We start from the raw sequence: 23,200 nt of genomic DNA on the forward strand, positions 1-23,200 counted from the left end.
CATGAAGATCATTCCAGGTGGGACACGTCCCTGCATTGGATAGCTTTTGCTTTGAATTCGGCGGTTCATGAATCTCACAAGTTTACTCCAGCTTCTTTGATGTTCAAGTTTGTTCCCAACTCGCCGCTCTCTAACCTCTGGTCTCTGAATGACATTCTACCCGAGACAATAGATCCGGATAACATTAAAGATCTTTGGAAGAAGGCTAAAGCCAATCTTAAAGTGTCTCATGAAAAGGTTAGGGAAAGGTATGATCGTGGACGGAGATCCACCCCTTTGAAGGTAGGTGACCAGGTTATGGTCAAAAATTTTGTTCCCGCGGGCAAGCTTGCCCCCAGATTCCATGGGCCATGCATCATTCTCGATTTTCTCACACCGGTTACATTGTTAGTAAGCAATCCAGCCACCGAGAGGATATTTAGGGTTCACCTGTCCCAGGTGAAACCGGTGTAAAGTTTGTGTCAACTTGCTTCATATAATTTGATAGGAATATGATGGTTATATTTTTTTTTGAGTTCCACTTTTAAGGCATTCTGCTCCTTCTATTTTATTTTATACGTAAGCATTTCTGTAAACCTCCCCCGATTGTTAAACTGCCATCCTGTCCTTGTCACGGCCATTACCACGCTCCCGTCTCCTGCTCCACTAAATACAGTGGCTGGCTTAGATGAAATGCCATAGATATCGCCACGCCGCTGGCCCCTCAATCTACATGCTTGTGCCCTCAAAAAAAAAAGATGACGGTCCAACACAATTTTGCCGCCGAGCTTTTATGTTTCAGTGCCCCCGCAGCCGCGCAGCGCCGTGCAGCAACTGGGGAGGGGGATGGGCCCCCTCCTCTCCAGCGAGGACGACATGTGTACGGCGAGCCGGAGCTCTCCTCCCGGCCAAGGCTGATGTGCGGCGCACGACCTGCTACTGGCCCGCAGCCTGTATATGTTCACCGCGGGCGCGGCGTATTTCAACACCTCTGCTCCCCTCATAGTGCGGGCGAGCGGTATCTCAGGGTACTTGAGGGGTCCGAGCGGCCTCCTTTCGACGCAAGCTGCAACGGCCGGTCTGGCCATCCAACTTAATCTACATCAACTACATGGACAGTCACCATAAGCAATAATTACACTTGGGAATTCAACAACAATATTTGGTGGACATTGCAAAATTTTCTTCACTTTTAAGTAGTAAAAGTTTATCTTCAGAAATTCAAATTCTACAAACATAAAGACTTTCATTCACCTGCAACAACAACATTTTGAAACTGAATTAAGAAATCTTGTAAATGCTCCTGCTATCTATCTTCATATCAACATCATTACTTGGACTTTGTTTCAAACTGATCTCATGCGTCACCCCTGGAGGAACTTTTGGGGGGGGAGGTCTGTACCGGGCGGTACACCTCTACACCGTTTATTTAAAAGTTGCGCCAGTTGAAACTCCCCTTCTGGAGGAAGGTTGAACTTTATCTACTCTATTAATTCTCTACTTTCTCAGAAGATGTCACCACGTGGAAAATTTTGAGTTTTTGAACTGTGTCACTTTTGATGTGTTTTTGTTTAGCTTGAAGTAAGAAGTGTGAACTTTCTCTTCTAGAGGACACTACTGAAGATCAACAATAGTGCAACCTAGTGCGGAGTCAAAGAACTATTTTGTTGAAGAAATTTTTATTTCAAATGTTTGTTCTTTGCTAAATTTCTTTCTGTTATTGTTTAAGTTGGCTGTATACCCCTCTCTTTCCCATTGTTTTGCATGTAGCCAATCCCGAATTTCTTAAATTAATTTCTATCCAATCAGATGTATCTTCCCCCAACTTGAATCGATTGCGGGGTCCTAGCCAATAAAATAATTGTGGGCGGGTGTTTTCATTCCCCTAACGCCTAGAACCTTCCACGAGAGGTTATAAACTGCTGATTTTTGGGTCTCCGTGCCACTTCTGTTCCATCTTTCAGTGTATTAAGTACATCGCAGGAGGCGGGTAGCGCCTCTTTCTTCTGCAGCGGTCAACAATAAGGTAATGGCCGATTAATAAATTCTTTCTTTTCTTGCTCAGCAGTTTAACTCTCGGGGCGGGTGCGAAGCGTTCTACCATGTAACCTTTTCCTAAAATGTAACTACTCTTTTCTTCGATTCTCTTGTAAAGCTACATTCTGGGATAGAGAGTGCTAACCCTCTCGAGCTCCCACTCATATTGTTTTGAGATGAACTTATTTTTCTCAACCTATTCTTCGATAATGTAAAACAAATTGTTCTCTTCTTAAGTCACCTCTTTAGTATGGGATTAGCCCTTGTATTAACGGCCTAGCGCCAAGTAGGTCTTAATCAAAGTGTATTAGGAGTGCAAGTTCGCCTCCTCTCAAATTGTTTTAGAGGTCATTTAATTAACCTTCTTGTCATTTAATAGACCTCAGTAGGTTGGGTATTTTACCCCTGTGTATATGTCCTTTGAGGACAGCTTAAAGGTGGAGTTTGGTGTGGCCTGGGAGAGGCTGAAAATTGAGAGCGAGTGGCTCTTTTGAAAATGGTATATTGTATGCCTCGAGGAGGCTTTTCAGTGTAATCTGGAGCAAGGGCTCCTAGGTATGAATGGGGTTTTCTGCCCCTCTGTTAAAATTGTGTTTGGGGTAAAACTGAGCTGATTGCCCAAGAATTATGTTTCTGAAGCCCCAAATGGGGTACCTATGTAAATGTATTTTTCAATTGTGTTTCGGCTACTAAGTACCTGTCCTATTTGTTGTTACCTAATTTTGAAAAGAAAATATAACCTTGTTAAATTTTACGTTAACTTTAATTCCGTAGTTTGAGACCCATTCACGCCCGCACCTTCTTACACCTCTACCTACCATCAAAACGCGGTAACAATAATAATAATAATAATAATAATAATAATAATAATAATAATAATAGGAGGTAAAAGAAGGCTGGGGCATGAATGGGTGGATAGGGAAAAGATAAAGTAGCAATTTAAAACTTGAAAGTTTTTGGAATATATATACAGTATATCTCTCCTCCTTTTTTCTTTTCTTTTCAAACTTTATACTTTGCTAAGCAAATAACAAAAATCAGGTACAAGGTCTAGCTCGTGGCTTGAGTAACAATATTAGAAAAATCAGGTAACAATTTAAACCTGAGCTTGAAGCTCCCTAGTTACAGCATTAACAGCGCACTCTCAGGGAGACGGAACTCTCAAATTTTTACATCTGTAGAAAGAACGTCTTTGCTCTAAACAATTACTATTTAGGAGACTGTTCTCGAAAATTTTCACGTTCCAGGCCTATTAAGGCACTTACCTACATTTAACAAAACCAAACACTAGATACTGTCTTAAAGGTTCAAGAGTCTGATTTACCAAGACACAAAAAGAAAAAAATAGAAGCTGCCTTTAACAGGGGTAACAAGTACCCATTCTAGGTGGCCTTATTTGAAAACAAGAGATTAAAGTTATTGGCCGAAAAGCAAAATGTTACTAGGCGAACCCTTGCAGTCCTTTGGAATTCACCAGAACATCATTAAAACCCTATGTGGGCTTATGGCCCGAAGTTACAGTGGCTATGCCTATACTACGGAGGCGACTAGATGGAGAGAAAGTTTACAAAATTAGGTGATATATTTTAAATACAAAATTATAGTCACCTCAATATCAATTTGAGAGGGAATACAATAGGGTTCCTCACTCTTTATTACCTAAGTTCGATTAAGTTTTTTGACTTGTTTGAGGATTTACATTGAGAAATAAAGTTACATTGCGAAAGAAATTGGAAACCTTCCCCTTGAGCTAGCTTTCAAAGACTATTACATAGTCAAACAGAGTCTGCCATTACGGTGAGCTGGTGGACCTCCCGAAGATGGACGAGGCGGCCCTTCCCCCTATCTCCCTTACGAACACACTCTAAACCTCTTGAAAGGAGCGATCACAGACCACATGGCCCGAATGGTTCCAGCTTTTAAATCGGAGAGGAAGGTTCCGGATTTCTCTGGGCCGAGGCCCTGATACACCCACAATTACTATTGGTTAATTTAATAAATATCAAATTTTCTGATTGGTTACTTAAATAAATGTAGAAAATTTCTTATTGGCTGAAATATAAGGTTGGTGCGAAAAGATAGAAGTGTTGATAACTTTAGAACACCAAAAATAATTTACAAACAATTCAGTTTTACCAACTAATGAATACTAAATTTATCTTTAACTTTAATTTCCCATCCTCTTCATCAGAGGCAGTGCCAAGCTTGACTGTAGAGACATCTGCGAAAATCGTTCGAACTTTTTCCACTAGCAGTTTCGAAGTTTACATTATGGATGGCCTTCGAACAGGCGCTTATTTTAAATGAGCAGGGTGAGTGTATCTCCGGTACAATTATTATTATTATTATTATTATTATTATTATTATTATTATTATTATTATTATTATTATTACTACAAAATGTAATAGGGGTTGTCTGGCAGAGAGATAAAGGGAATCGTTTTTCGGCCTGAAGGCCGTCGGAAAGAGGAAGATATTTAGAAATGACACTTTCACTTTTGAAATATGTTCTAAAAAGCCTACAACCAATATGAGTGCCGGGTTAATTCCTAGCAGTAAAGGTGACCAAGTGTGAAACCCGTTCTATTGTACCTAGTATGGAGATTACGAATAGGGAAGCCTTTTGTGTCCAACCGTTGAAGTGGATGTACTTAATTGGCTCTGCTCTATTAACTCCTACCAAAACGGGAAACGGTAGATAGAATATATTGAATAAGAGGAAGAGAAGGACTACGGGCAGCTTGAACATGAATGGAAAACCTAATTCCCTGGCGGACAATAGAGAACAAGTTCTGACGAAAGTAAGAAAGATGACAATCAGGGGCGTGGCACTGGTAAGAGGTACTGGTACGACCTAGCTACTAGCATGAGGCAGTGGTAAGACCTAGCTACCAGTCCAGTGGTCGCTAACCCACGCTCTATGTTGAGAATCTATGGGGACCCTTTTGATTTGCCTCTTATACAAGCTGGGTGTAATTGGAATGCATTATACAGCCAAAGGAATATAGTCTCCGGGAGAGTCGCTTTGTTCGTCTACAAGCTCTCCGAACTCGCCAAGTTACAACATTTCTACGTACGGCAGTGACCAATCAGAAACAGACTTCCAGAGACCAGTTTAAGATCCCGGCAACGCACTCAAGTACCTAAACTGGACACAGGAGTTTGCAATTCTGGAAAAGATGCGGGAGGCGATTTCATCCGATAGTTGTAAAATCTACCGTTACTTTCGGCAGGGTATTTGTTGTGGTGTGGGCAGTATTAATTCATCATAAGAAAGCCGACGTTATGATCATTCGCAATGACAAGATTTTAGTACCACAAGTGATTCCACAATTAAAGCAGCGCAATCGAGCCAGAAGTCCATTACCAAGATTGGGGAAGAAGGTCTGCCTCAACTGGACGTGCAGCGCCTTGTCGGAAGCATGAGAAGGTGTTGTAACGCTGTTCTCCATGCGAGGGGTTGGCAATAATGCTTATTTGGACGGTTAATGACTACGTATTCATTTAAAATATGACAAAGGATCACCTTCCGTATGATAAGTTGTGCAATGATGTGGTTTAGTGAGTATCTAATGAACGCTTTCTATTTCAGTTCTTAATTGTTGGCAAAAGAATGGTTTGTTTACACTGCAGATCTGTTTCAACTTCAACGTGTATAAGTATCATATAATAATCTTTCCAGTAATTTCAACCAAACTTGGCACACAAACGGGTGGGGAGTGTGTGACATATCAATTTAATCGAAAACGATCGAGTTTAGTATCGAACCCACAGTTTTTGGAGTTGCTTAGATGAATAATTATGAATCTCTGGATGCTGTTCAAGTCCAAGTTCAGCCACGATGAGCTCAGGGTTTGGAGGGACGAAAAAGACCGCGATTGGTGTAGAATCCACAATTTTTGGAGTCACTATGCTGATTGGTGACAACCCCAGCGACAGTTGAACTCTAGTACATCATATCTATAGCACGACGCGTAAATATATACAGTATCACATTTATTTGGAATAACGAACTACTTCCCAGGCAATCTGGGCTGTCACAAGGACAAAATAATATAAAATCATACATAAAATAAGAACTGTAAAACAACAAAAAGCTTTGTAAAATATCAACCAACGTCGCAAATTACAAAATATACAAAAATTCTCTTCATAAATAAGCGACTGTAATACAAATCCTAAGAGTACTTTCGAACATGTACCTGGGCAGCTGGGGTGCTACAGGTAGTTAACAAATTACGTTATCCAATTTCATTTATGAGCCTTGTGTTCGCCTTTTTGCGGCTTCCACATTGATGTCTTTAATATCTCCACGTTTACGCTGGATTAAAGCAACATCCTATTACGACTTTTATTCACAGGATTATTCGCTGTAGAAAGGGTCGCTGTTTATACGCCATGATATATAATGCACGATACCACACATCGCTCATATAATTCATTTGCATTTACAGCGCAATTTAACTGATCCTCTAAGCTGCGAAGTACTGCGATTCTTGTCTATTACCGGCAATGTCATAATTAGGGAAATCATTTTAGGCACTAATAGGTTAGAATACAACAGTATTTAACCAAGGCGCAAGTTTTTTTCTACCCGCACAACTGATCTGTAGTGAGAGTTGCATACATATTAGGGATCTCAACAATCAGAACCCCTAAAAGTTATTCACCTCACATACAAAAGTGTAGAGTGGCTAGATCATACTTACGCCTTGTTCAAATACGTTTGCAATCTAACGTATTAGTCCCTACAGTTCCTTTCCCTAGTCAAAAACGTTCTTCCTCTCAACTACTTAAAAGGATTTTGACAGCAAAATCAATAACATAAACTTGTCCGTGTTAGATGGAGTCTAAGCTTAATAACATTTACCTTGTGATGATTAATCGTATGGCATTACACATCGCCATTACATCTACAGAGTGGTCCACAAGATACTTATCGAGTGAATGGTTGGGTGATTTAGGTCACGCAACTATGAGCTTGCATCAGGGAGACAGTGTGTTCGAACCTTCCAGTCGGCAGCGCTGACTATGGTTTTCCATGGATTCCCATTTTCACACCAGGCAAATGCTGGGGTTGTACTTTACTCAAGGCCACAAGCAGTTCCTTCTCACTGCTACCTTTTCCTATCCCATCATTGCCATAACACCTATCTGCGTCGGTGCGACGTAAAGCAATTTGTAAAGAAAGAACAAGCTCCTGAACAATCGTGAGGACATACAACCCACCTGACACTATTAGTACTTGAGGTTGATATTTGTCTGCTTGCCACCAGCGTGTCAGCAAAGTTAAACGACTCAACACTGCGCAGAATGAAGGACCAAATGCTGTCGGCATGCCAAGATGGGAGGACCATTTCACGAATAGGCTTGTTATTGTGCGCTGTTATAATAATGAACGGCTTAATATGATTTATTTGATTTATTGTGCTGTGATATCAGTAGGGGTGGAGCATAAGTGACCGCTGTTAAACACGAGTTACAGATAGGACGTACAAATTTAACCCTGGATGAATAAGGTGTAGTTCTTCAGCACTACGGGTATGATGGGGTGAATGCGAACCCCACACATTGAAGTTGAAATATGATGAGTAGAAACATTTTGAACTTCCCTTTGATGTATTGAAGATACTAATCTAACATTATGTTATTAATTTAATGTAAAGAAAAGTACGTCCTTTAAATGGTATAGACAGTACATAAAATACAATAAATATGGTCACAAGAGAGGTTTCTAAAATGTACTTTTCAGAAAAGATGTTCTGTTCTCACATTTCAGTCAATGCACGATTTTTTCCTGATATAATGGTCTGTTACAAACACCACAGAAAACTTTGGTTTTGTATTCTTTATTTCTAGGACGGTCATAGCATATTACTTGAGATCCAGAAGGCCTCTGAGTTGGAGCTCTGACTGGAACTCCCTTGCATAGCTGCTCTACAAGTGCTGTCTTGATAGAGATCGTTTCAAGCGTCAACTGCTCCCCTAACGTCAGTAAAATAACGTCTAGATTTGTTAAACTTCGACCTGCTCAAGTTAGGTTATGGCGAATGTCAATGTAGCCATTTTGACAAGCTCCATTCAGCAGATTCAGCAGATCACGTATGTTTGTCATCATTGCCTTGATGTATTACACAATTACGCAATTATATCACTAAAGCATGTACACAATTAAATCTGAAATGGTTAAATATATGTAATGTATATATTGTTCAGAAATGATAATAAATAGTTCTGTGAAATTGCACAAGAAAAGTGATCACTTTGTGTAAGGTGGGGTGAGAATTTGTCCTAAGGTCAGTGCTCAGAAACCGATAAACACACAGACCGAAGGTCACAGTGGCACTGACTACCTGCTAGGGAGATAATAAAAGTCAGGGAAGATGAAAAATTTCATTACTACCAATTTCAAACCACCCCAGAACAAAAATGCTCTGGGGTGTGGCTGAACCCCGCCTTAATCATTCAACGTCGAAGTGAAAGGAGTGTGCATTATTAGTGCGCCTCCAGGGAGACAGAAGTGCGTCATCATTGTGAATGAATAGGTAAGTTCTTTTAGAAGTTCAAAATGGAACTTCTATTTCAATGCTGTTCTTACATTTTCATTGCAGCCATGTAAGGCAGAGCATCTGTTCTGAAATGATAACAAAATGCTATCTTGAGTATGTATTCGCCATGAACACTACGCCTGTAAAAAGATCACATGTATCACAATCGAGTTCCTGAGAGAAGAAAACTGGCAGCCAACATGATCCACCTTTGTGTGCAACTAGGCTATTTGAAAGGAAACCTCATAAAAAAGTCGTTTCAGATGCTGCCTGGAATGGCTCTCATATTGGTACACCAGTATTAGTATTACATAAAAATCAGCCAATCAAAATTATTCACACGTATTAAGAGCTAGTTTTTTCCATTGAATAAGATATTTTTGTTAATTTCTCTGTAAAATTCGCGGCACATTCATTGAAGAGGATCTCTTGTGTGCAAGTTGCCTGCTTGCAAAACTTGACAAATATGATACAGAATAATATCCGCTACATTTAAAATTCAAATGTGTAGCTCGTATTCTACACACGAAATGCTAATCTGTAGTTAAAATATAGCAAAGTTATTTTTAATGACTTACGCCACGTTACCCTTATGACATAGCAGCTTAGAGGAGCTAATGTTTAAATGGCCGTGTAGCTTGAAACCCTCGCCCTTTCAATACAATTCTTTAATTAATTGTGCTGTTGGTTTAGTGTCTCTGTATCCAGTTTTATGATTTTTGGAGTGCCGGAATTTAGTTTCGTAGGAGATCTGTTGGCACGAGGCTGGCGTATTTTTGCAACCATACAAATAAATAAAATGGAAGCGTATGTAATGTCAAGAAAACAGCAAGTATATACGGTACTTATAATCAAAAAACAATTTCTACAATTTTTGCCAGCCTGCCTGTCTGTCTGCCTGCCTGTCTGTCTGTCTGTCTGTCTGTCTGTCTGTCTGTCTGTCTGTCTGTCTGTCTATCTGTTTGTTCCGTCTAATTTCCGAAACGTTTGGATCGATTTTAACGGGACTCTCACTGGCAGATAGCTGATGGTACAAGCAGTAACTTAGGCTAATTTTACATTTTCAAAACAATTAGAGGACGGGGGTGTGGACGACGGGGTGGAGATATAAAATGATAGGAAAATTATAGAATTTGTCGTACAGGACGATACAAAGATAATTCTAAGCCCCTTGACGTAAAGAACAAATATCGGTAAGCTCTATGGGCCTTTAAACCAACCGTTAAGGAGATATTGGCACCACACTACCCCTGCTCTAGTCTACATATTCTACCGGATTGAGCCGCCTGCTGTAGCTCAGAAAGCAATCACTCCATTGTTTGAGCTACTTAACTACAATGTTCTTATCCTGTGTTTAGAATGACAGGTGTGTGATTATGACGTTCTACTTCTCCATAGAACAACGACCATCAGCATCATAAATTAGGGTGGTAAAGAAGTCATCGTATATTCCCTGTTTCATACTCCAATAATAATAATAATAATAATAATAATAATAATAATAATAATAATAATAATAATAATAATAATAATAATAATAATAATAATAATAAGGTGTAAATATTGGTAAACAACTCCATAACAAAATTCACCTTAATTGCCTAGCATTTGCTGATGATATTGCTATCCTAACTAACAACAGACAGGAAGGAATCCAGTCTGCAGAAAATCTCCATGAATTAGCAACAAAAGGAGGACTCCAAATCTCTTATCAAAAGACAAAGTATATGGAAGGGACTGCATCAGATTTCAACAGTCAATCATTAATCACAAAATGTGGATATATCACTCTGATAGACAAACTTAAGTATCTAAGTGAAATTATTGAACCAGGAGCTTGAAAGCATCAAACTAACAAAGAATTGCAAAACTTGAAATAGACACAATAAAAGAAATATATAAAAACACGCAAAATTACGACATTATAACACAGTAGTTAAAACAGAAGCATTTTATGCACCTGAGACTATTATAAATGGTAAAACACCTGGAATAAAGATGATCGGAAAACAAGAAAGAAAAATCCTCAGGAAAATGTTAGGACGAAAATGCGAAAATGGAGTTTGGATGAAAAAGAAATCAGATGAAATCTATTAAGTTACAGAAAAGATCACAGATGTATTCAGGAAAAAGAGAATACAAATTTATGCTCGCTTATACAAAATTCATAATAAAAGGCTGACAAAGAAAATTTTTTAACTTAGCCTCATCAATGAAAAATCACAATAATTGACTAAAAGAAATCAGTGAAAACGTAAATGAAATTGGTATTAATGAAGAAATCATTCAAGAGAGAAAAATATTCAGAATATTAATAACGCAAACACAAATTTTCTGTAAAGCCCAACCGAGTAATACAGTATGGAGTAAAAAACGTAAAAACGAACAGAGCGAGAGTATGACGAGGTATTGTGAAAAGAAGAAGAAAAACCAAAAGCGTGCTAAAAGTTTCAAACGCGTTCCTTAGTTTGGCATAAGATGAAATGAAATGAAATGGCGTATGGCTTTTAGTGCCGGGAGTGTTCGGGGACAAGTTAGGCTCGCCAGATGCAGGTCTTTCGATTTGACACCCGTAGGCGACCTGCGCGCTGTGATAAGGATGAAATGATGATGAAGGCGACACATACACCCAGCCCCTTGCCAGTAAATTTAATCAATTACGATTAAATGTTCCAACCCGGCCGAGAAGCGAACCTGGGATCCATGTGACCAAAGGCCAGCACGCTAACCATCTAGCCATGGAGCTGGAATTGGGCATAACGAATCAAGAAATAATAATACAATTCAGAGGAGATATTTCCGATGTTTTTGAAATAAGGAGTGGGGGCAGGCAGGGAGATCGGGTCTCACCTCCGCTCTTCAAATTTGTCCGGGAGAAAGTCGTCCCCGAAGGGCGCAAGGAAATGAGAAAAGAAGGCGTCCACAGTGGAATCAGAATGGGTTGCAGGAACACGAACTTCGTTGTTGACTGTCTTGCTTTTGGAGATGTTCTATCAATCTTTTGCGATTCGCTATAAAGAGCTACAAAGCAAATTAGTCAGCTTAAGACACAGGCAATACAAGCAGGTATTCATATCTCCTATGAGAAAGCTAATATTATGACCAACAGAGCTCGATGTGAACCAGGGGAGAAATGTTGAAATATCTGGGTAAAATGAAATGAAATGGCGTATGGCTTTTAGTGCCGGGAGTGTCCGAAGACAAGTTCGGCTCGCCAGGTGCAGGTCTTTCTATTCGACACCCGTAGGTAACCTGCGCGTCGTGATGAGGATGAAATGATGATGAAGACAGCACATACACCCAGCCCCCGTGCCATTGAAATTAACCAATTAAGGTTAAAATCCCCGACCCGGCCGGGAATCGAACCCGGGACCCTCTGAACCGAAGGCCAGTACGCTGACCGTTCAGCCAACGAGTCGGACAATATCTGGGTGAGTGGATAGAACCCAACCTGTCTGAGAGAGAAGCCTTCATGCCACGTATGAATAAAGTGAACATGCCAAACCTCGTAACCAATGTTGAAAACACCAATAGATTAACATCCTTGAACACTAAGCTCAAACACTACCACACCGTCATTCGTCCGGAGGCCCTCTAGGCAGCGGAGAATCATGGTATACTTTTGAACTTAGAAGACGAGAGAGCGAATACAGATTATTTGGTTGTTTCCCCTCTTAGTAGCCTCTTACGACATGCATCCTTTTACTCCACCCACAGGGAAGATAAAGAGTTCCGATAAATCGGAATGAATGTGTAATATCGTGATCTATGTCAAACAAAATGGGCGCTAGTTTAGCACACAACTTTATGGCCATGAATTGTAGAAATTGACACCTCACTACCGGAGGTTTGCAACATTAATAAGAAGTACAAATTAATGGTATCTTACGTGTAATTAGTTTCAGAGGAGACATATGTTGATTGCGATGTCCAGGAACCAAACAGCACGCTCCCAGCACGTCCCCAAAAGTACATTTACTTTTATAGCACACGGCATCTCCATTGCTGAAGTAGCTATTGGCCAACGTAAAAGTCTCGTGACGTCATTCCACTACATAATGTTCATTAGATTCCGTTTCCAACTCCGGTTGAATACAAGCACAAAAAATAGAAAATGTGAACGAAACAATGTGGAAAACAGAATAGCAATAATGTTACAGGAAACTTACCTTAATGTAGTCTTAATATAGTGGAAGATACTAGGTAGGAATCTACGGCCGCGGTGCATACTGTCCGCACGACGTAATTCCCCTTTCCACCACTAGCCCGTATAGAATGCGTTGCTATCACCGTAAGCCAATCTCTGTCATGAGTACACTGGCCCCCCTCCCTTCAAGGGTGGTTTAATCTATGGCAGCGTTGCCGGCAAAAAATATTTAATTCACTTTTTCACCACTAGGCCGTAGAGAATGCGTTGCTGTCGCCGTAAGCCAATCTCTGCCACGAGAACAGTGGCCCCACTTCCTAGAAATAAAATATTTAATTCACTTTTCCACCACTAGGCCGTAGAGAATGTGTTGCTATCGCCGTAAACCAATGTCTGCTATGAGAACAGTGGCCCAACTTCCTTCAGGGAGGCTTTATCTACGGTGGCGGCGCTGTCAAGAAAGAAGTTTTAATTCGCCTTTCCATCACTGGACGTTATAGAATGCGTTGCTATCGCCGAAGCCAATCTCTGTCATGAGAACTGTTGCCCCATTCCCTTCGAGAGGCTTTATCTACGGCCGCGGCATATATTGTCCCCCACGGAAAGAAATAAGTTTTAATTCACCTTTCCACTACTACCCCTTAGTTCCTAAGTGGACAGGTTGGCAGCTTTGTGCACCGCCCGACTATGTCCTCCGCAGGAAGGCCACGAGGAGTAAACAAAGGAGAGTCGTTCCGCGCGTACCTGTATGTGGTGAAAGTTTGGTAGTGAGGGAGCAAGTACTGAGCCATAAATATCCGCAAGATACGTATTATGAGAACAATGCTACTGCCTTACTGTAGGTCACGTTACAGCGTGTAAGGGACTTTGTTGTGGCCTAGACGAAACGCCGGTCAAGCACAGTGGAAACTCGTTTAAACATGGCGCCAGTTGTACCTACTGTATAGAGAAGGCGGAGTTCTGTCACTCGGTAATAACGTGAGGAAGGTGACGAACACTGGTTGCCTACTTACTGCGGTGTCGGTTTTCTGCCCACGCTAATTCCATATAGACTCCCAGTACAAAAATATAGTCGGATATTTCGTACCTCAGAGCTTCCCTGAATTTAGCAGTCTGCTCAACCCCGCCTTCAGTGAATTTTTTGCTGGGTTCATTGATTCTTTCTGTCGAAGACGTTATCTTGTTAAACCTACCCTGAAGTATTCAAAGAATAATTTGATTGTTTTGTCTCACTACCCTCAGAATCTTATTAAACAGGAAGCATTCTCTAAATTGCTCTAGAAGTGATACATGAGATAAATGGATTCCGTCCTCCTAATTTAAGGCAATACCACCATAATATTCTTTCTAATTCAATTTAATAACGAGGTGTAATACAAGGATCATATCTCTTGGAGACTGGTCCGTGTATGCGGCATATCTCTCTCCAATTGCAGCAGTTGAAACAGAGCTGTGGTAGATAACATTAAAGCACTCAGCGTAATTGCTGTATTATTAATGGCAGTCATAGTCGGCCTTGTAATCTCATCCCACCTGTCAGCTGTCTGGTGCACATTTGATCTCCTCTTGAGACCTCTCTACGATTATGACTTTTACAAGTTTAAGTGGTACAATGATCTCATCATCTGAGTAAATTCGCCCTGTGGCTGGAGGCGGTAGAATAAGTTCCACGGTATCCCCTGCCTGTCATAGGAGGCGATTAAAAGGTTTCCCAGAGGCTTGTAAATTGGGAGCATGGGTTGTAACCATGGGGCCATTGAACGAATCCTGGGATTGCTTCCATTTACTTGTGCCACGCTCCCCATTTTCGTCTATTCTATCCGACCTCCCTTGGTCAACTCTTGTTATTTTCCTAGCCCGAAAATATTCATGGCCCTTGCTTTCCTTTGACCGATGACTTCATTTTTGAAGTGTCGATTCTCCAATATTTCCCTCTGGTTAGTGTCAATAAAATATGGTTACCCGGTTACACTCCTAAGAAAATCACCACCACCGCTCAAATAAATTGAGATTGTGGAATGTCATTTCCCACTTATTGTAATACTAGAAGATTTACTATTACGGTAAATAAGTTCATAGAATGGAGCCTGTAGTGTAGGCAACATGACGTACATCCATATATTACAGTCAATTTTTTAAATATATCTTTTTTATTGTCAACGTAGTATATTACAATACATATAATTCAAATACAACATACTTCAAACGAGAAGATGGTAAACAACAAATACACACCTTTTGGGAGTCAATGACTAAGTGGAGTAGTCTATGCCAGCGAACACAATATACTATACAATAAGTGAATAAAGGGGCGAGAATTTATATCAGATACACATTCCCCGCCTACAATAATACACACCAACCAACCAGCGTCACAGTAATAAGAGTTAAAGAAGTAAGAAATAACACAAGCTAACCCATATAACTCGTGCACCACAATATACATTCGCGTAGGAAAATGACACTCTTGTGACAGAGAGAGAAGTTTTAGTAGTTACACTATTCACACAGTTGCATAGTTAGATGACTGCTACCAGTTTATTAATAAAGTCTTCAATATAAAGCTTCTTCTTGGGGTACGCGAGGGCTTTGTATACACTAACACTGATGTCTGCGAAGAGCTCATGTTTGGTGTAGGGTATTTTGGCTTATAACACACAATGTACATAAGTGCCCAAGAGGAGCACTACAGTATTATTTAGCTGAACCAGTCGCAAGCTAAAGGTAGGTCGAATTGTCCACTCAGAGGCAATATAGATCTTGGGCTGATTTATGATAGAATGTAGTTTCACTTTAAATTCACTCCACACTTGTTGGGTGACGTCACATTCCGTCAGTCTATGTTGGATTGTATCCCTAGGAGCTCGACAAAATCCACAGGCGGCGTTGTCCTGCATCTGGATGCGATGGAGGTTGCTATTTGTAGGAATGATATCATGAACTACCTTATACCAGGTATCACATATTATTTGAGGTAGAATGCGATTTGAGATGTTCCGCCAGACTCGGTACCAGTTTATTAACATCGCTGTCCGAACTATTTTCGGGACTTGATACTGCTATGTATGCACATACGTATAAAGTTTCTTCGTAGTTATGTCTGGAGATAGATGGAGACCACGGGGAACGTAGCTCATCTCACATCGCATATACCGTGCATGTGGCGCGTGGTGATGGATATCGTAAAATGCTGGCGGGTACTTAATCTCTTCCGGGTTACACATTCCCAGTAAAAAATTGCCGGATCTGCGGTTGTCTGCTGCTTGCATCAGTCTGAGATTCCGTACCAAAAAGAGCACCACTTTACTTTAAGCTGTACATCAATAAGACCAAGACCTCCTTCAGATTTAGCTAGCATGAGTGTAGTTCGTGCGACGCGGAAAAGTCATCCTTGCCAGATATACCATCCTACTGCTGAAACTATACGGATGCCAACTATGCTTGTCATTGGTAAAATTTGGCTTAAATACCAGATTTTGCTTAGACAATACATATTGACATATTGCACTCGTTGTTGTAACACCACGAATTTATATTTAACTTGGTGCAGTATACTTTTCACCGATGCAAGGGCAAGGGACCAATTTTTTTGAATCATCTGATGTATGCTATTACAGAACTGAATGCCGAGTATCTTAATCTCATCAGTTATCTGCATCCATGAGGGAACATTGTCGGAAGTCCTGCTTCGATACCCTATCCGCATAGTTTTAGTTTTTTGGAAGTTGAGATGTGCACCGGAATATTGTCCATAATTGTCAAGCTCGGTGAAAAGACGCTGGTAGTCAGCATTGCAATCCAGAATTAATGTGACATCGTCTGCGTAGACAAAGACGTCGATCATACCAGGGGGGAAGGTACGTAGTACATTGACAATAAAGGGTTCCAAGGATAGCACAAAAAGCATCATCGATAAGGGACAACCTTGCCGTACTCCTCGTGTAATTTTGATAGGGTTTGAAAGGTAACCGTTCACAGTTATTTTAGAAGAGCCGCCAGTCAGTATCTTAGCCATCAGAGTGGTAAAAGGCATGGTGAAACCAAATGCTTTAAACACTGCGATCAAATAACCATGGTTAACTCTATCAAATGCGTGATCAAAGTCCAAAGAGAGCAGCTGTCGCCGTTGCTTCTCTACGAGTGACTTACTAATCATATCGCGAATGGCACAGACAGTGTTCAAAATACTTCTTCCCTGAACAGCTCCTTACTCTTGGCTGGAGGTTACGTCTGCTAAGAAATTGTTGAGCCGTTGTTTCAAGCAGCGAATAAGTAACTTGTAATCAAAATTGAGAAGTGTGATAGGGCTAAAGTCGGCTGGGGTCATTGGTTTCCCTTTCTTTGGAATTAGAACTATTTGACCTTCCTTCATCTTTGTAATGTTCCTGTCAGGTTGTAGGGCGTTATTTAGTATCAGCACAAGTCCGGATTTAATGATTGGCCATAGCTGTACATATAATTCCTTCCCCAGTCCATCTATTCCTGGTGATTTATGGGATGCGCTCTGCTTGATTGCTTGATATATTTCGTCTTCCGTTAACTCAGCCGTCAGACTGTCTTGTTCACGGTGCTGAATCCTTCCACGAATTCCATCTAAAAATGTGTGTCGGTGATCAAAATGGGTGACCTCGCCTTCTCGATACAAGTCCTGAAATAAGTTTTCAAGTGTTGCTTGTATCCGTGGGTGGTCTTGAACAATTTGGCCGTCCTGGGTAGTAAGCTGATGAATATATTTCTGTCGCCCGCTGCGACATTCTCGAAGGAAGTGATATATGGAAGGAGCCTCTTCGCTGTTATAATGGTTGTCTCGAACGCGAATTTTCAAACCTTCTTGGTATCTCCTGTGCAGTATCAATAGCTGGGCTCGTACCTGCTTAATGCGCTGGTACATTCGCGGGTTGGTAGGATCTGCAGTATAGAGCTACCGTAAACATCTGTAATAAAAGTCCGTAGTCTGGTTGAGTAGCCGTCGACGTTGGGAACTGTACGCCTTCAATAACCCGATTGTTCGAGGTTTAGCATATAACAACCACCAATCTAATATATCTCGGTAGTGGTGTATATGTCGTTTCCATCTTTCCCATTCAGTGGAGAAGCGGTCCTTTAACTCCTCTTCACGCAAAATATTGCAGTTTAATTTCCATGTACCCTTTCCACGTGCCGGCCCCATAGCCGGCTGTCTGACCTTACAAATATAAGCACAGTGATTCGAAAATTCCACCGGGCATAAATCAACTTCACGTAGCTCGTCTTGTAAATGGGTACTTATGTAAATGCGGTCCAAGCGAGATGCTCCCGTGTTGTAAAAATATGTGTAGCCAGGGCTGTGGGGTTTCTTCAGTTCCCACGTATCTTTCAATTGTAAACCTTATATCAGCGCAGCTAACGCAGGGCAGCCCTGAAAGTTTCCTGTTTGGTCTTTAGGTGAAAGTACTGCATTAAAATCGCCTCCAAGGATCATGTTACCGTTAAATTTTTGAAGAAGGGGTAAGATTTCTGTCGTAAAAAGGTCCTTCGTTCGAGTCTTGCGTTCGAACCCGATGGTGCATAAATATTCACTATTAATAGATCGTTAATATGAATACTAATTCCGCGAGAGTTTAGAAGCAGAACTGTATCGGTGTAATGGATGTGGTCTTTGATGTATATAGCAGTACCACGTTTGTCTTCGTTAACATTTAAGATTTTCTCATATCCAGGTATTGATTGCAGTTCCTCCGTAGCTACTTCTTGAAGAAGGGCAATATCAACATCCTGGTCACGCAGAAGTTGCCGTAACAGTAGTTGCTTACTAGGAGCATGTATACAGTTTATGTTAAGAGATAATATCGTGTAAGTCAGCAGCATGACCCTAAGAGGGACCATTGTATGTCGTCTTCCTAATAATTATGGGAAAAGAAAGTGGCGAGTATTCGTCGCAGTCTTGAACCGTTGTGTTTATTGTTTACTAGCTGGCGTACCATTCAGTAGTGTTGTCTTCATTGTATAGGTTGACAGCCTCATCATTCGAGGTGACATTCCTGATCGGGCAAAGAACAATGGGGCGAGCGGGGGGGGGGGGGGGGGCGGTTCAGGGGGGGGGAGGGAGAAACTATCTTCTTTCTGCAACTCTACTCCCGTGTAGACGCGGATCTCTTGTCGTGTAGGGCTTATGGGTTTCTTCCCGCCAGTGTCGTTGTGTTTTTAATTTTGGTTTGATTTTCGCCATGGTGGCGTCTTTTAGTGGTGGTTCATCAACCTGTATGCTTGCTGTGGTCCCTGAACCCGTGTCTTGAGTTTCCATAAGCGTACAGTTATCGTCTTCTATTGCTGCAACCCACTGCATGCTAGCGGTCACTGGATCGGGAGTGGAGTTCTGACTCGGGGGTGGGACATTTATATCCCCCTCCCCAGCTGTCTCTAGTACCGTAGCAGGTAATACACTCTCCACGTCAGTGTTGATAGGTGCGCTGCTAGTTCCTTCTGGAATGTTGTTGATAATCAAGCTGTGTGTTCCTACAAGGCTGTCTATCTGTGGTTGAGTATTGGCAGATGTTTGGTATTGCTCATGTGTGTCCAGCTTTGTCTTTTGTATTTGTGGCTGTGTACATATTGCAGTTGGGGAGTCGACCCGGCTGACTGGTGCCTGCGAGACGACTGTGGAGTGGCTGGGTGAGTCATCCGTTTGTTGTTGTTCTGCAACTTGTGGTTGGACCGGGACCGGGTTTTCTACGTGTGTGATACTTGTGAACATCTGCTCTGACTCTAGTGCAGCCAGGGAGTCACTGCGACATTCATGATTGGCAACTATCTCTCTAAGGAGTCTAGGTCCCGATTTATGTTCTTTCTCTCCGCGCCGTATGAGACAGTCCTGCCTAAAATGATGTGTAGCATTACAGAAAAAGCAGGATTTCGGTTGCCCTTCGTAAACTACCTGCGCTCTGTATCCCTCTATAGATACAATGGGAGGTATGGCAGATTTTAACTCTATGCGCATGGCCCTAATTCCACTGTATATATTATAAATGTAGGTGGAGGACCACCTCTCATTCCGGATTTCTCTTACTTTGCCATACTTGCTAAAAAAAGACATTATTCTTTCATTTGGCATTTCTATGGGGAGGTTCATTATTCGCACTAATTTGCTATCCACGTCTGCACATGTTATCACCACATCAGATACAGAGCCATTAAATGTTCGTACCTGTGAGTGTCCATTGGTCGTGAGTAGGATCGTCTCCATTAACAGTTTACTGGTTAACTTGATGTAGACTGCCGTTTCCAAATTATCAAGTTGTATGGCCTCTAGTTGGTCGACATTCAACTTTAAAGTTTGCTGTATCCACTCGTGTATTTCCGCAGGGCCGGGTTTATTTGCCTTGTCAGGGAAAGCACATTTAATAGTATTTTTCCGGATGCCGTTGGTTGCCATTTTCACTTTACGTAATTACACTATAGAATAATAGAACACTACACGTTACACGCAATGAGGCAGAGTTGCGCGAACCGCCTCCTGCCACAGCTCAAGTCGGACTGAATGAATTCTAGGACTGGCATTTTTGGTGTAGGCAACGCAGTGTACACTTATGTACGTACAACAGTCAACATATTCGTGGACTGGTGCCTACTCTTTAGGCAACACGGTATACACTCCTGTACTATAGTCAATAACATGTTGGACAGGCACTTACAGTGTAGGTAACATGGCGTACACCGATGTATCAGAGTCAATAACTTCTTGGACTGGCACTTATAGTGTAGGCAACACAGTGTACACTCATGTACTACAGTCAGTAACTTCTCGAACTGATACCTACGGTGTAGGCAACACAGTGTACAGTCATGTACTACAGTCAGTAACTTCTTGGACTGACACCTACTGTGTAGGCAACACAGCGTACACTCATGTACTACAGTCAATATGCTCGTGGACTGGCTTTGAGAGTTCAAGGATCACATGGTCTTGTGACCTGTCGTTTGACGTCTTTTTCGCGTCGTGCTGGCCGGGCAATTTCGACTTGGTCATTTCAAACGTTTCGCTAGAGGATCTGCGTAATTTTGGGCAGAACTTGAAATTTTCTCGTTGTTCAAACTAAGGCATACTCAAATTCCACCCCTCACATCCAACTACCCTTCACAACAGATACAGTAGTTGTACTTGCACTGTAAGCCCGCAACTGCCTCTTGCTGGGTCTAGCGGAGAACTATCACGGTACCATCCTATGGTGCAAACTCTCCGTTGTAGTGCACCACAGCGACACTAGGCGGCTAGTCCGCGGACTTAATGAGTCTATTACGCAGGTCTCATAGACATATATTTTAGGATTTTGCCTCATAATACAGACTGCTGCAGGGGAACTGTACGCTTCGCGGAGACTTTTCTGTGTGTCTTAGAAATGAAACTTACCTGACCAGAATTATGACAGTTCAAATACCGTATTTACTCGATTAAATTTAACATTCTGATATAATACGCACCCAATCATTTCTCCAAAAGGAATAGTGGTGGGTAAAATAGCCATCTGTTATCACGATCAATATTGCACTCTTCTACATCGAAAACTCTTTCGGAATCTCTATTAACCGTTCCATTTAGGAATAAAGTTTCTCAGCATGCTTGAATTAGTGTCGTGCAATTTTGTCCGCTCCTTCACGTCCATTTTGTCTCTGATAGCGCAAACAGACATAATAGAGTGCAACTGCTTACCAACACTGATCGACAATAACTAAATCGATCCCGTTCTTTTATGAGTGATTCCTTTAAAGCACTGTCGGTTTAGTTGAAAACGCCGCGAATGTTACGAGTTGTATAGGGCAACAAAAATTAATAAAAGAAAAGTAGGGGTACTGTGTTATAAGCAGAGTCCGTAGTTTAACCCTTTATAAGGCGGTGGGAATTATTTTCCCACCTCGGTTTTTTGTCACTTCTGGGCCCTGGGAGTTTATTCTTCATGTATTGAAGTGTGCTGCACTCTTGGGAAATTCTGTGGAAGTATTCTGATTTCCTTGAAATCTTTAGCTTCTTTGGAAAACATCTGCAAAGCGACATTGTGCCAGCGCAATACCTGTTGTGAACAAGATTTATGAAGTGAAAATAGGGTAAGAAATCAACATTTTATAAGTCTATGTAGGTACTATTTACATGAATTTTCTTTGTTTATTGTGCATTTTTCTCATTTGTTCTGAGATTATTTACTTCCTTTTACAAATTGAAGTGTTCTGAGATATGAATTTCTTTCACATTGTATGTTGAAATATGCTTTCCATAGCCCACATAGGTGTCCGAAATATTTTTGCTAACTAAAAAGTGAACTAACTGAACTGAAATTGTGTCCGTAGGCGGGCCATGGGAAATACGTTCTCACTTCTGAATGGCAGACAGCAGGCGGTGGGAAGTAAATTCCCATCTTATTACTGATCTCCTGAGCATTGGATTGTCTTTTTTTCTGTTAAATAGTATTATTTATTACTTATAGAGCCTGTAAATAAAGTTACTTAGGGAAGAAAATGTTTTTATTGAGTACTGCCTTATAAAGGGTTAAGGCACTTAAAATGCAGACTCATTGATGCGGGTAACAGTTATAGTCTACACTACACAACGGTTATGTTATGAGTCTTGCATAAACTTAGGGGTACGACCCATCAGAATCCCCTAGAATTTATGTGACTTCTGCTACATAACGGAAGAACATGCTAGACGACCTTTTCTAGTAACCAAATCAGTCTGCCTTCTAATTACAACCTAAAAATCGGACGTTTAGTTATAAGTAAAATTCATTACCTAAAAACAAAATATTCAGAAATAATAATCGTTTTAAAATATAAGGGAGGTAATGAATGAAAAGTGCGCAAAATACGAGAAAACATGTTTCCTTAAGTACCATTTCCGGCGGGACGTTGCTGCCATATCTCGTAGCACTTACGCGCGTAATTTGAATTTGTTGGAGCCTGCGTGCGTGCGAATATAATACGTACTAGAGCCATTGGAATTAACCAATGCAATTTAAAATATCTGACCCTGCCGAGAATCAAACCTGGGACCTCATGACCGAAAGGCCAGCATGGTACCCATTTAGCCATAGAGCCGGGCATAAGGACGTTGAGAACCTAAAGTACCTCGGACTTTAGCTACTCCTTTTGTGGAAGGGTAGCTGAGTGGACGGCCTGAACACAAAGTGAACAGACAAGCAACACATATACATGAAACAAACAGACAAACAAACAAAGAAACAAACAAAAAACAAACCAAACACACACACACACACACACACACACACACACACACACACACACATACAAACAAACGTGCACACAAACACACACACACAAACAAACAAGCAAACAACAAACAAACACACAAAACACGCATACAAACACACAAACAAACACATAAAAATCAAACAAACGCACATACAAACACATAAAAAGAAACAAACAAACGCATAAACACACACACAGACAAATAAACAAACAAACAAACAAACACACATACTAACAAAAGCACAAATAC

The sequence above is a fragment of the Anabrus simplex genome, chromosome 1 (assembly GCF_040414725.1).
Source record: "Anabrus simplex isolate iqAnaSimp1 chromosome 1, ASM4041472v1, whole genome shotgun sequence".
Lineage (NCBI taxonomy): Eukaryota > Metazoa > Arthropoda > Insecta > Orthoptera > Tettigoniidae > Anabrus > Anabrus simplex.